Source organism: Phaethon aethereus (genome assembly GCF_964289735.1).
Source record: "Phaethon aethereus genome assembly, chromosome: 3".
Taxonomy (NCBI): domain Eukaryota; kingdom Metazoa; phylum Chordata; class Aves; order Phaethontiformes; family Phaethontidae; genus Phaethon; species Phaethon aethereus.
Window position 1 is genome coordinate 51083594 of NC_138576.1, and position 15768 is coordinate 51099361.

A 15768-nucleotide genomic window follows, 5' to 3' on the forward strand; every position below is an offset into this window, starting at 1 on the left:
CCCCGCTTTATTTACAAAATAAATTAAATATGGTCTTTTTAATGCTTTAATGAAATGCAGGTTTGCACATCCAACTCTCTTTAACTTTTTATTGTGTAATTTTTCTTTTGCCCTTGCAGACTCTCTAGACTCTTTTTTTAAGACTTGTTGTTGATCTTAGCTGTTTGTGTTTGTTAATCCATGTAAGCATGAATTTGAACACAAATCCATGTCCAAGCAGAGAACTGAACACATCTTAGCATCCTGTGGCATTCCTGCTGTCCTGCATCATTACTTAGCTAGTAATGAAGTGCTGTCATTGGTACCTCTGTTATCCTGGAGGTTACCAGAAATGCCATCAGGTTTTGGTGACTGTCGCTATTGTCCCCTGATCTCGATTCGAAAGGCCATGGAGGTACATATGTTGTGTATTATCTTGGATGACTCCCAGGAGCTTGCTCACATCCTATCAGTTGGCTTTGATGTTCACACCTGCTGTTACTTAGTGTTGATGCCTCCTGCCACAAGTCTTCCCTGTCAGATGTTGGGTCTTGGTGGTGATAAATCTGGTGAAGCAGCTGGTGTTCTGAAACTGTTATGATGATTGCAGATGCTTCAGGGTAATTGTGTCTCCTTCCTTCCTACTTACTGGCCGTGACCACTTTTTGGGACAGGGCCTACCACAGTGAGACTCTGAAGATTCTCAGCATAACTGCAGTGCAAATAATACTAGATTTTACCTCTTACACCCTCTTTTTTGTCTCTTATACAGTTTACCTGTTCATTACATTGTATTGCTTAATATTTGGGTCTGAGTTTTTACATGGCACCTACGTAGCTTGGATGCAACAGAAAATAAGAAAGTGCAAAAGCTTGAAACAGTACAGACAATTTTTTAATGTTTATACAAATTCATTTTTCTTAAAACTAGCTTGAGGAGACCTTCTAGTAATTGTTAAAAAGCCCTCACCCTCCTTTCTTTTTCCTTTCTTAAAGTACCTTTCTCATAGAATCATTGAATCATAGAACGGTTTGGGTTGGAAGGGACCCTTAAAGGCCATCTCGTCCAACGCCCCTGCAGTGAGCAGGGACATCATCAACCAGATCAGGCTGCTCAGAGCCCCGTCCAACCTGACCTGGAATGTTGCCAGGGATGGGGCAGCTACCACCTCTCTGGGCAACCTGTGCCAGTGTTTCACCACCCTCATGGTGAAACATTTCTTCCTTCTGTCTAGCCTAAATCTAATCTTTTTAGTTTAAAACTGTTACCCCTTGTCCTATTGCAACAGGCCCTGCTCAAAAGTCTGTCCCCATCTTTCTTCTAAGCCCCCTTGAAGTGCTGAAAGGCTGCAATAAGGTCTCCCCAGAGCTTTCTCTTCTCCAGGCTGAACAACCCCAACTCTCTCAGCCTGTCCTCACATGAGAGGTGTTCGATCCCTCTGATCATTTTTGTGACCCTCCTCTGGACCCTTTCCAACAGGTCCATGTCTTTCCTGTGCTGAGGGCTCCAGAGCTGGACTCAGAACTCCAGGTGGGGTCTCACCAGAGCAGAGTTGAGGGGCAGAATCACCTCCCTCAACCTGCTGGCCACGCTGCTTTTGGTGCAGCCCAGGATACGGTTGGCCTCATCTCTCATACTTTCAGAAGTGTTTTACTTCTTCCAGTCTGATTTTTGTCTCTCATGCCTGGAACAGTCTTATTATTTTCATCTGCTCAATCATCTTTCGTCTCCCTAAGTCGCTTTACAAATGTGCTTATTTTGGTTAGCTTTCCACCCCTCCTTTTATGCTGCTCCACTGTCCTTTAATCTAGCCCAAATTACAGTTTAATAATGAAGGTGAGGGTTGAGGAGAAGAGGCAGTTCTAGTTTCAAAAGTTAGCTGTAAAACAAACCCCTTCAGTCATCTTGCATCTTCTGTTATTGTGGTCTATGGTTTAGTCTGCTCGGGCTTTTCAGGGTGCTTGTTTGTTTTCTTGTACTTGTGTACAGAGTGTGGCCCAGAAATATTGCTGCATACAACTTGCAACAACAAAGGGGAACTGAAGCTTTTCTTTAATGAAAACTGTGTTCTGTAATGAAAACTGCTTGCCTTTTTACTAGGGATGAGCCGAGCCTTTTACCAGAAATAGTTTTCTAAGTGCCTGCCAAGGTTTCTATAGAAAAACTACTTTTTGAGCCAGCTCTTGAATATATGCGTAGTAAGGCATTAAAAAAGAATGACTAAGGACATAGAATTAAGCTAAAACCAACACAGAGTGTAACATAAATTTGTTTTGCCCCTTTTCTTCCTGTATTTATCTGCTAGTTAAGGGTTTCCATCGTTTCTTCTGCATCAGTGACACTAGCTGCTTTTATTAATTTGTATTATGCCAATTAACATAGGTGTTTGGCTGTACTGGCTATACCTTTTATTTTAGAAGACTGAAATTGCATTTTAACATATTATGTGAATTCTGATCAAACATCAATACCAGGAGGATAAAAAGGATTTGGTGTAATATTTAAACTATTCAGACTTATGGGGTAAGAAAAACTTTTCATGAAAGAGCTGATTTGATAGTGAGATGGATATGTAAAATCAAAGTTGTTAATTCTAGATTTTTGTGCTGAAATTTGTAAAGCTTCATTAGTGTTTATGTCCTCCATTTTCATTAGACTTGTGACGCATCTTTAAGGGAGGAGACTATTAGGCATGCTTGTGTAAGTTATTTTGTACAACTGGACTTACCCCAGAGATCATTTCTGGGAATGATAGGGTCTTGCTGTTGTTCTGAAGTTCCTAAAAATGTTACTGCATGTGTTAATTAGTGAGACCTGAGTTACTAAAATGACGTTGAACTAGCTTTAATTAGTGAAACCAAGACCTCAGTGTCCTCTTGTTCCTGTAGCTCCTGTTTTTTGCCATTAATTAATGGAAACTTTAATAGAAAATGATATGTTTAATTTACTCTTTTGTGTGAAAGATTAGTAATTAACAGACCTACAGACCTGGCTAATGGTGTTGCCTTCTGATGGAAACATAGTTCAGATGAAGTCTTTTAGTAAGGTCATTTCTTCATGGTGCTTCAGCAAAATCATGCCATTTTATTTTTACATCTATCATTTAGCAATTTACAACATTTAAACTATGACTGATCTTGAAAATAAACTTCAAGTATTTAGCAGTTATTTGTCAACCTTGGTTGCCTCTTTTGGAACCTTGTCTTCTTTGAAGTGAGTATTGTCTCATATGAAGACAGAAAAAAATATAGTTCTACATTATCGATAATGAATATCTCTTGACAGATATCTCAGAGTCTGTATCTTTGCGGGAAGAAACTTTGCAGCCCTAAAGGTCTTCTGCCAGGTTAACTGTATTTTCAAATGTGCCTTTACTGCACACAGCAGCCTAGAGGAGGCTTTTAGAATGCTTGAAGGTCTGGGTTTGGAGACTGAGTCCAAAGATTTTGAAATTGTCACTTGTTTCACTGTGTATGTAATTCAATGAAAACGTGACTGCTTGCCTTCTTTTCCCTTGCATAACCAATTCTAGTAAGAGAGTGTTGATTACTTCAGCTGTTTACTCTTGCTCTCTTTTGGAGATTACTTAGGGTTTTGAAACGGAATCTGTGGCTCCTTTAGTTGGCGGAAGGCTTTGAAGAGAGGAGGGGTTTATGTTATACTTTGAAAAAACATCAAGACAAAATACTCTGCAGTCTAAAACCTGGTAACAAAGATGTTTTGCCCCCAAATCCTGAGGACTTATCTGTGGGAGATTCTAATTTCTTCGTCCCGTATGAAGGAGTAGCCCCATCTGGGTCACAAATGACAAGATAAATGCCTTGTTAAACTGGTTCTAGCCCTTAGAGGGTTGAAAGTAGGCAAATGTAGAAATTAAAATAGAAGGTTTTAGCAGGTAACTACAGAGCTGCTGGCAGATGACTCTGTAGTAAGCTATTGTAAATAGGACATCCTAGATGACTTAAGTCAGTCTTTGAACTGGCTCCAGAATGACTTGTATTTCATGTGTAAAGTCCAAGACTCATAATACATTTGTACTGAATGATGCTTTAGGATAAAGTTTAATGTGTGAACCTTTTTAAAATTAAAATGTGATTGAAATTGTAGTAGAATTATTTTGTGTGATTTGGGGTGTTTACTTAATTACTCTTTGTACTCAACTGTCAATTAGATGTCTTGCGTAAGACCCAGACCCAAACTGAGCTACCTAACCTACTGAGATAGTAGGGTGGTATAAACACCTTTGGCTCCAAAGGAACACCAGAAAACTTGGTATGCGGTGCTTTTGTTTCTTCATTTGTTTTTAAATGGTCACGTGACCTTTTTAAGACTAGAAGCTTTCAGGACCTTACATACTGAAAGTATATAAAGCATCAGAATCACTGAGATAAGGTGCATGCACGCTTGAACAATATTGTTACTTTGTGCTGTACCAGAAGAATTCACTTCTTGCCGAAAAAGAACTGAAGCATGACACTTACTGAGACTTGACAATTACTTCCTTCAGCAAACGCTGTGGAGGTTACTCCTGGTAGGTGCAGACCAGGTCATGTAGACGTGGTAAGAATATGTGATGCTATAGCTGCAGGCTAGGAAGAGCAGGTTCACTCCCTTAAGTTTTTCTTCTTAATTCAGCTTCAAACACAACCATAGTAATCTTGTAATTTTATAGCTGATATCTTTAATCAAAGATAAGGAGGATTATATCTACATTTGCTTGTCACATGGAGAGGCAGCTTTCATTAATAATAGACTTGACCCAATCAGAAGAGTAGGTGTGGCTGAAAGTTAACACTTATGGTGGACAAATCAGACTTGTTTTCACTCCGAAGTGTATGGACATTGAGATTAGCCACCTCTGCTCTGGCTATCTGTTCGTTAAATCCAAGAGACAAGATAAATATATTTCTTCTACAGAGGTGTGGCCACAGATCAGTGCAACAGGTAGAAATAAAGAGTTTGTTTTAACCAGCTTCCTCAAAGTTAAAAATTTAACTTAGTTTTTTCTTAGGATTTTTCTTTTGGTATAACGATCTCATTATAGGAGAACATTGTTTTTACTCATCATGAAGAGTCTCTGCCTGCTTTCCTGTATTCAGAACCGCTTGGCAGGCTCCATCTCAGACATTTAATATAATTAACTTGAAGGTGTTTCCTGCTCAGGAGGTATTTAAACATCCTAGGATGAACAAGCGTTGAAGCTGGAAGATGAGCTGTTCATAACCAATAGTTGAAGGCGTTGTAGTTTAGTAATCCAGAAGAGAGCTGTTAATGAGCAAAGTGGAAGCAGCATTAAGTAAGTGTACTGAATTGTAACAAAATGCTCATAATTTTAAATAACAAAGCCTTACACTGAATTAACTGGGCGGTCGGTGTCTCAGTTAAAAAAATATTCTCTCCTGTTAGTCTGCACCTCCTTTGCCAGGAGCATCTAATTTTCATTTTTAATTTCCCTCTCTCTTCTCTCTTTTACATCCTTTCTTTTACCTTCTCTCACTGCCTGCAAGATCACTTTTGGTATCTGTGGAAAAGAGGAGGAGGTGAAAAAGGGGAGTGATAAATGGGTTTGACAAGAGGCAAAAATACTGTCAGGAGACAACTTCTCATTCTTTGAAAGGTGAAGCAAAACAAACTCTGAAAGTGAAGCCCGTGATCTTCTGGCTCTGTAGAGTTAAGATGTAGAGATGCAGGTAGGCTGCCTTGCAGTGAGCTCGGATCCAGGAGGAATCCTGAAGTCTGCTGTTACTTGCTCTGTGAGCTAGTCTTTCCTAAGAAGCCAATATGACTTCAAAGCAGCCCTTCATAGCGTAAATCGATGTTATGATGTCTGTTTGAACAGGCAGAAAGCCTGACCTCTGTGGGGGTGTGTAGAAAGCCCATCTACATCTGTGTGTTTATTTTCATGTGTAACTTTTGACATTTTAAATATCTGTATTAACTGCTCTTAAAAGAATGTAAGAATGAAGAGCTCTAATGATAATCTGTAGGGCTACAGGATGTACAGTGAAATGGTATCTCCTGTTGGTGCTGTGCCGGAGTTTGTGACAAAACCACTTTTTATGCTGCATCTGTGACTGCAGTTGATATGCATTGGTTTTGAGTCACCTTTTCCATTGTTCTCCTGTTGAAAGGCTTAGTAATTTCCAAGACTTCCCCAAACTACTGTTTCTGCTGGACATGTGACTTGAAAAGCCGTAGAAAGTATGAAAATATATTTTTAAAAGCTGTATCTTCAAATATGTCTATGTTAAAGCATTTTAAAATTGTTTTCATAAATATAACTGTAAATACACATTTAAGATTGTTTGCTCTAAGACATGAGAGACGTGGACCTGGCCCTTTGTACACATTCATAAATGGTGATTGAGTACTGTCATCCTTTAAGACACGATTCAAACTTCACCCAGATGTTCCATATAGAAATATGCAGAGAGTTTGAATGAGAGTAATTAGTGGTTTGTTAAAACAAAATACTAAAATGTTAGGATTTATATTAAAATCTCTGCAGGTGCATGTTTTCAGGCAAACGAGAAAATCCATATTACTGTCTTTTGTGATACAGTTACCATTATTTGAAACCTGAAATTATACAGTCCATTATTACATGGAAGCAATGAAACATCTCACTTTCCATGACCTGACTTAGCTAAGTATAACTTCGTGTTTTCCTATTATATTTTCTATTCCTGGCATCAAAAAACAGTTGCTCCATCATTGTAATATCATTGTTCTTCCTTTCTACCTAAAGCTCAGCAAAATTTTAATGTCCACTTTTCAAAGCTAGATTTCCAAGTCTACATTCTTAACTGGTGCCTCTATAGTGCCACTTTTTAAAAAATGTACTTGCTTTTTTCCTGCAGCATGTTTGTAACTGTTTTATAGGTTTCCTAGGTATTTAGCTTGTTGATATTCAGAAATGACAGAATAAACTTACATTAATGCAATTTGTAATCACAAATCTCCACTGAACATAAGCCACTCTGTTATTTTCTGAGCAAAAGGTGGCTCAGCGCTTTGTTGCCAAAAGCCTGAGTTTCAATTAGGCTTAGCATAATTGATGCGAATGTAAAATGGCAGGTACCACACTAGTTGGTTGCCTTTGTTCTAGGCAGTGGGCTAATTTAGCTCATGAAATCAACTCATTTTAGGCGAGTTCCTTTGCTGTAATTGCAGGGTGTGGTTTGTGAAGATTTTGATGAATAGATAAATTGATGAGTTTACCCAGCACCAGCCAAACCTCACGAGTCCTGCGTGCATCTCGCGCGTTTGGCCCTTCCCTCGCTCTCTTGGGCGGCGCTGCTGGGGGTTCACTGCTCGGCTCCCGGGACCTGCCTGGAGGTCTCCTCGCCAGCCTGACGGGTGCAAGAGAGGCTGGAGCAGGGGAGAGGCAGAGCCTTGGGCTGTTGAAAAGCGGTGTCGTCCTTTTGGGATCTCATCCTGAAAGGGACCTTCCCGTAAGCTGCGGTCCCAGCCACAGCCTGGTGCCGTGGCCGTTTGTTTCTGCGTGACAAGATGCGGCCCTGCCGCGCGACCTAGTGTCGAGGTGCGTCTGGCGAGCGCGTCCCTCCCCGCTGCCGCTGTTCCCACCCTGCGCGGGCTTCCCGCGCTTGGCCGGGGGGAACTTGAGAGGCCTCTTTTGACGGATGCGAACCCGTTTCATCCCCTCTCATGGGCAGAGACTTTTTCCCGAGAAGGGAAGGCTTTCCTGCTCGCTGCTGGAATTGCACTGTATTTAGAGTATGCCCAGATTAATTGGACTTTTTCAAAGTGGAACTTTAGACTAAGGCAGATTGCTAGATGCTCGCGACAGACTTTGAAGAGCAAAGAGCACAAACTTTGCTAAATTTTTTCTAACTGTCACTTTGAGGCAAATGCTAATGATACTCGCATAAAAGAGCAGGGGGGGAAATGTTGAAAGTTTGAGTCTGTGTTTTCAGAAGTATTTTCATATCCCTGAATTTGCAAACACCTTTCTGTATCTCTCAATGCTACAGAAAGTAGCAAAATTATGTGGTAACATGATATTTCTGTTCATCAAGTCATGGTGAGTCAATATGAACAAAGGAAGAAAAGCATCATGTGTTTAAAGAAATGAGTGATGCCGGCTTTCTGTCTCCTCAAACAGCTTCATCTGGTTCTTTCAGCTTCTTACTATATAAAAAGAGATACTACCTTTGTTAGGTTAAGTCAATGTGATGATTATTGTTTACGCAATGCTTTAAAGCTAGGCCAGAATATAAATATCAAGATTCGCTCTACACTCAGTGAGATACTCCAGTGCAGTGTAGTTACAAATGACCTCTGGGGGCGAGCGTGTTAGCGGTGTGTAGTTGCTCATTGCCCACCAAAACTGGAATTTGACTTTGCTTGGGCTCGCTGGATGCTACCGCAATGTCAGATGTGATTTGTTTTCTATTAATACAAAATAACAAAGATCGTTCTAGATCTCCTCTGTCCCATCTCTCAAAAGCTGCCAATACTTACACGTATTCAAAGAATTGAGTGTCCACTGACTGGTTATTTTATACAGCTTCATTATCACAACATTACAGTGGAAAATGTCAGGAATATTTTGCAAAGTCAATTTTTAGCAATAAATTTCAGCTGTCTGCCAAACGTGGCTGGATATGCAGAGCTGATGTAACGTCAACACTTGGCTGTGGGAGGAATGGGGTGGTTATCACAGGCAGCATGGGTTTGCTGGGGTACACCTGGCATCTATGTAGAGGTGCCACCCAGTGGCCAGATGGTAATAATGAGTTTTTCTGACAAAGAAAGAAAAGCACGCTCAAAGGAGGGCATTTTACAATAATTTTTTTTTTATTTTTTTTTTAGACTTCATGATCAGCACAGTTTCTCAAAAAGTAGTAACTGACAAGGTGTGTTAATGGTCTTCAAATTACAGAATAAAAAAGGGCTTCAGTTAATTCAAATAGTCTCCAAGTAATCAAATGACAAAATGTGTTCTCCTTTGAAACCAGGTTTTAGAAAGTGTATCGGCATATTTTCAACTGTTTTTGTACCAAACCAAGGTGCTATTTTTGTTGGTTTTGTTAGATTGTGGTTTTTTTCCTATGCAAACAAGAGCTAGAAGTGCAGCTAAAGAGAAGGGGTTGTCTGTGGTAGGTGTTAACTGAAATTTATGATGTATCTCCTCATAGCAACATTAATACAGAATTATAATCTGGTTTGTAGACACAAAAAGGGAAAAAGTGGAGTTGCTGAGAAGGTATTTGTGATGCCAGCAAGATACGAAATTTAATCTATTGCAGTGATTGAATTCCTTAGTTGAGATTATCAGGAGGCGAAAGCAGAAATGGTGATGAGCATCTGGTACAGGCCTGACGTAGATCAAGCTCTACACTACTATTCATGAAGGTTTTAACTAGCTGTATAATGGCTGGGCTTCTGGTGCAGCTATAAACGTTATTCACTAAATATCCAGATTATCTAGAGGATAACTTGGTAATTCAAATGTAGTTATTCTTGGTCTGAAGTGTCTGTATTGGGTTTATTTCCCAATTAGTAGAGGTCATAACGAATAACTGCAATCATTTCTATGAGAGCGGGGCTTCTTGATGTTGCAAAACGCAAAAGGGTCACTTGGAGTAAGACACCAGAAGCTGCTTGGATTCACTGGATTAAAGATTTGGCTACAGAGTGACACTGGATATCTGTGTTAGGACTCGGGAAAACGTGTTTTGAAGGACTAATGACTGTAGTATTTCCAACTGCATGCTGTTTGAAGCACAAGAAAGCCCGAAGCTTGAAACCATTTCGTCTCATGAGCAGTTGCTCAGAGCTTCAGCGAACTGCCAAATGCAAACAAATACATTTAATAACCTGAAATTAATATATTGTACCGGGAAGACAGTAGGGCTGAAAAAACAAATGCATGTAGGTATGGCGGCGGACAACAAGTATGACAAGTTTGTGGTGTTACAGTGGCTCAGAAAGAGCTCTGTGCACTCTTTGTATGTGCAAATGTATCGTGGAACAAAGCGAGGAGGCCGCAGACCTGCTCTTGGTGATTTTTGGTGTGACTAGAGCAGGAACATTGTGTCCAGCTCTGGACGCATCTTCGCCGGAGAGATGTTGTCAGAAGGAAACAGACAGGAGAAGACAGGAATGCATTTACAAAAGGAAAGATTATGCTAATTAATGGCTGAGTGAGAGATACAGCTGAATCCAGCAAATATTTAAATGGTGTGAATTTGCCAAACAAAGGAAGGAATTATTTAGGCTGACATAATAAGGCAGAGTGGAGTTAACTATAACAAAGGCTACTTTTAGGTGAGGTATTAACCTTGTTATTAACATGTATGACAAAACACTTCGAAGTAAGCCAGTAGGAATACGGCTGCCCTGACAAGATGTGACCTAAGGTGGTTTAAACAGACTTTTCTATCTCTAGGATCTAGAAAGGTGGAGGCAGAAAGGCAGAACTTGATTCACCTGCGAACCTGAAGCCTGGCCATTAGGTGTCAGGGTGCTGGCACAAGAAGGGCGCGTGCCTCCCTGCCGCTTGGTGAGGCCCTGTCCCCGGAGGAGCTCGGAGTCACTCGTCAGTCCCAGGGCCTGGGAGAAGTTTGAGATGCCTGGTTTTCCTACAGAAATCACACACGCACGCACCCCGTCACTCCCACAGCAGAAAGTCACACAACAGCAGTGTCCCAAGCACGCGTCTCTTCAAGGACACATGCGTCTGCTCTGGCTTGTCGCTCCTTGAAACCCTGTGCGGGTGGGTAGGTAGGTACAAGGGGTGTTTAGTTACCCCAGCGTAACAGGCCGCTTTGTATAGGAGCTGAAGTTGGCTCTTCTCTTCTGTAGCTGGGGGTACAGGAACGGGGCTGCTGAGGCAGTGGGAAGAGGGGATGTAAGCGCGGTGCGTAGCTTGCTGCAGGCTGGGCAGGAGGTCCACATACTGGTTTTGTGGAAGAGATGACGGAATAACAAGCAGTAGCTTTGTATGGAAAACTTCAGCCCAGAGCAGGCTGTTTGAGATACTCAAAATATATTAAGACTGTAACTACAGCAACTCAAATAATGTGCAATGAAAAAAAAAAAAAAACCCAACCTTGTTTAAAATAGTCTACACTGCTACAGGATCTGCCCCAGGGAGCGATCCTTATATATGCATCCACATCTCTCAAGATTACACGCCTCTAGAGTGAACTGGTTGTGTTTGTGCTGCCTAACACTTGACCTGGGTCCGATGCCCCTGTGGCTCTAAGACCATAATTATATTTTTGTGGCTTCAGTTCAAAGCATCTGAGGTAATGTGAGGGCTGCTTTGCTGCCTGCAAGACTGGTGTTTTTATAGCATTATGCCAAAGGTGTGCTGCATGCTGTGGGGTGTGGTGTAGGGCATACGGGGGGTGTCGGAGGGCAGGAGGAGCCAAAGCTTGCGTAGTCCCATCCTTGCTCTGCCATCCGTTGGGGCCGTCCATCCACAGAGCTGCGCCTCGGCTTTTCCGTGGAGGGAAGCAGTTGGCTTCCTCCAGAGGAGAGTCCAAGCACAAAGTGATGCACGTGCAGTATGGCTGACAAGGGGACCTGGACCAGGGAAGGAACCAGGGAGGTAAATTATATGACAGAGTAGGTGCAGCTGTCATAGTCACGAGCACCAAGGTGGTGGGGAAGCCAGGGAAAAGCCTCTTCCTGCTCTTGATGTTGTTCTGTGTTTTGCAGTAAATCTTTAACACAGAGGTTTTGCTGATTGAATTGGTATTTGCTGGTCTTGGGGAAAAATTTACGTGCTGATATGGCATGGGAGGGAGGAGAGTGGGCAGGGGATCTGAATAAACAAATAAAATGGCTTTCCTTTTTAATCAAGTTGCTCTTGCTCATACATGCTGTCTCTTTAAAAAAAAAGATCTCATCCTGTGTAAAAGTGTTGATTGAAAATGGGAATTAATGTGTAAGAACCGTCTACTGGGTACAGACTGAAGACTGTTCTAAAAAATAGCAGACTGGAGATGGATATCAGGGCTGGATATGATGGATTATGAGGGAAGCCAAGACTGTAAAATTATAAGGATGCCAGTTCAGTAAGCATTACTAGTTTAAAATCTATGGCAATTTCCTCTTTTCTTCTTTTTCTTTGTGAGTTGTTTGCTTATTGGTCCTGTCTTAGTGTTTTCCTATATTTTTGTGTTCAGGATAATTCCCTTCAAAATGATTTGTAGTTGTCACGATATTTTAAGACAGTATCTTAACAGTTAATAGGATAGCACTGTGTCGCTACTAGGGACTTAGACACAGACAGGTACGAGTGATGGGGCTGAGGTGTGTGGTCTGCACCATAAAAAGAGCACTCCCCAGTTTAATTCCTATCTGATGGTTCCTTTTCCAGTCAGTAGTTCTGCTGTGAACCAGTATCCCTGTACTGGTAAAGAGAAGATGTAGGTACCTACAGAACTTCTCATTCCTCCTTTTAGTGCCTCATACTGTCTTCAAAAGCTTGGTGCTTCCCAAGGCCTCCTACCTGCTCTTCCTTTGCTTCCTGTAAAATTAGTTATTATTTTCATTAGCTATATGAAAACATGCCAGACACACATTGCTGTGGACCAGGTAAACATAATCTGAGCATTTTTGACATAATTAGTTGTACTATTTAGTAGCCAAACACGTAACAAAACAATAAACTACTCAGCCTATCATAAATACTCACCCCACCATTCTTCCTGATTCAAAAATTCTTACCTCCACAGACAAAGCTCCTCTCCAAGTGCCTCCGACAATTGATGGGCCTTGCAAAATGTCTGGGAGGGTTTCATAATGCGCCCAGCGTGTTGCAAGCACCCTTTCCCCCCCGGGCCCTGGGGGCTCTGGGGGAGTGGGTATGGTTACACAAACAAGCCCGGGTGAGGAAAGCCGGGGTGTGGGCTGACAGCGTGTCAGCTCCTCCACAGTAACTGTCCACCCGTCTGCCCTTGCCCCACGGTGAGTTTCTCCGCGGTGAGTCGGGGCGAGCTACTCGGCGTTTGGGCTGGAAGGAGAGAGTTTGGCGGGGCAGTTAGGGTGGAGGAGGTGCAGCGCTGTGCCTTCACACCCCGGCTCGCCCCCGGGCACTTGCGTGCGTGCCCGTGCCTTCGGGCGGGAAGCGTACCACAGCGTTTCCCTGGAAAACTGCCCGGTGCCACAAAGTAAAGCTTTTGAGAGGCTCTGGGTGAGCTCAGCTCATCAGCAGATTGTTGGGAGGATAGACCTTAAACCGTGAAGAAATTCAAAGAGCGCCTCATCTCCCCCGGTTTGGAAATCAGGACTCGGCTGTTTTCCAGCGTGCCGTTCTTTGGGTTGAAACTTTTCATGCTGCTTCCGTCCGCTCCAGCTTTTGGCATGAAATTCTGTCCTTCAAAAAACAAAAAGGTGTCTGAAAGAAAGAGTGCTGCTTCGCTCGGAAAGCAGCGGCTTCCTGGCTACCGCACCATGGAGCTGCCACCACCCTGAGGTCTAACGGTGTCTCAGGGACTGATGGTCCTCCACTGCGGCCAGGATTGGGCCCGTGGGGGCGAGGTGTGAGGATGCCCCCCGGGGGGGGGGGCTGCCTCTATTGCTGGAGGGGAGCCAGCAGGTGCCTCCCAGGTGGACATTGCTGGGGACTGGCACAGCCCCCTTCTGCAGCAGGACACAGGGCATCCTGGAGAAACACCTTGACTTCCTACCTAGGAAGTGTTTGCTCCCAGAGCTTCCTCCTCTTGGCACTTTGACATGTGGGATCGGTGGCACGTTGTTTTCTGACGTTATAGAGTACATCATATAGCACTTGGGGTGCAGACGCTTGGTGCCAGCCCAGCAGCACCATTGCGAATGGTGGCCTCTTGCAGAGAGTTGGTGTCACCTCAGCGCTTGACAGCTCCTCTGTCCGCTTCCCACAGTGTGCCGTTATTTTCCTCCTCCTTAACTCAGAATTCAGCCAAGCACCTTCCCAGTCTCCTGCCCATACTATGTCGTTTGTTCCTCTGCTCCGAGTCAGTGAGTTGATAGTCCTTAGTCTGCTGTTGCTCCCTTGAGCAGTCGTACAGAGGACACCAGTATATCCATTAGACAGGGTAGGGTGCAACAGGATCTTAGGATCTTTCAGCACTAGGTGAGCAGCTGGTTAACGTGACTTTTGAATTTTCTCAATGTATACAATGTGTGTAGAACCACCCCAAAAGCAACCTCCATTGGCAGAGGCAGAAAATGAAAATCAGGATGGACAGCACAAAGTCAGCTATGGCTTGGGGAAGGTAACCAGCTATTGAGAGCCATGCAGTTTCTTCCTTAGAAATAGGTAAATAAACAAAATAATTGCACATGTTTATTGGGATATGTGTTAAATTTCAAAACATTTTCACCACAGTTATGCAATAAACTGAACACCTCTATAAATATGCCTGAGGCTTTTCTGCTCCCTTATTTACTCTTTGAAAACTCTATATGGTAGTCATTTATAAATTTGCAACTAAAGCTGTACAAACAGAGCTGGATTTAGGACTTTGTGATGTGTCTGGAAAAGAAGCTTATGGGAAAGGGAGTTTTGATCCAACTGAAATGGAAAATACGCATATTTTAAGGACAAAACAAAACCATTTTGAAACCTTTTTTCAGTGTTTCAAACTGGGGTGAGTTCATTGGATGGCCATCAGCACAGTCTGGGGTTGCCTGTGAGGTTGTGCTTTTCCTGTGAGGAGAGGATGGAGAACTGGGGCTTGTTCAGTCTGGGGGAAGAGGCAGCTTTTGGGAGGGTGATGTACGTGTGAGGAGGTCACCAAGAAGTCAGACCCAGACTCTTCACAGTGGTGCATGGTGAGAGGACGAGAGACAACAGGCAAAAATTGAGAAAGGAGGGATTTAGACTGGATGTAAGGGAAAACATTTTCACCATTGCCCAGAGAGGTTGTGATGTCTCCGTCCTTGCACATTTTCAAGAGTTGGCTGGTTAAAGCACTGAGCAACCTGGTCTGATAACATTGCTGACCCTGCTTCAGGCAGGATGTTGGACCAGAGACCTCCTGGGCTGCCTTCCAACCTGGAAGGAATTGTCCTATGGTCTTATGAAAAGTATAGTCCAATTTTGAAATAAAATTATCAAAATACACTAAAAAAAAGCTGGATTTTAACTAATTGTTGAATCATCTAAAGGACTAAATATATAAAAAGTCATTTTTATCAACCTTTTTAATGAAACCATATCTTCAGGGAATTCTGTATTCTTGCTACTTTGATTTTTCAGACAGTGAAATGAAAGAGACTATATAAGTTGGTCAGTTTTTACTATTTTAGTTCTTTCTTAGGAGGAGACTAAGTGAACTTTTCCATGTTCTTTGGATTCAGAATTTCACAATTGACACTGCAGAATAAATATAAGCAAAATTAGGTCTGTTAAGCTTTAGGACTGACTTGCTAAAAGGTAATGTGTTGTTTTAAAGATTGTATGCACTTTCATTGTGACAGCATCTTCCCAATAAATGACCTTCTGTTTTGAGAATTCAACTGATTCTTTAGAGACAGCTTCCAGAAGGAAGGTGAACAGCATGTGTGATGTAATGTGGAACTATAAAACCCAAATGTGTCCTAGAGGTGGAGCGACATAAGATATGATGACTAATTTTTCTGCCTTGTGGCTCTGATGTGGTTATCCTACTGAGTATTGGATTTGGGTTTTGGTGGTTTTGTTATCAGGAAAAAGCTGACAAGTTAGAGTTTCAGACAGCTAAAGCAGCTGGGAAGAATTAATGTCTAAAAAGAGGAGCAAGTAATGTGGCTAAAATAAAGCCATAAACTTTAGAAGTACCGGAGTC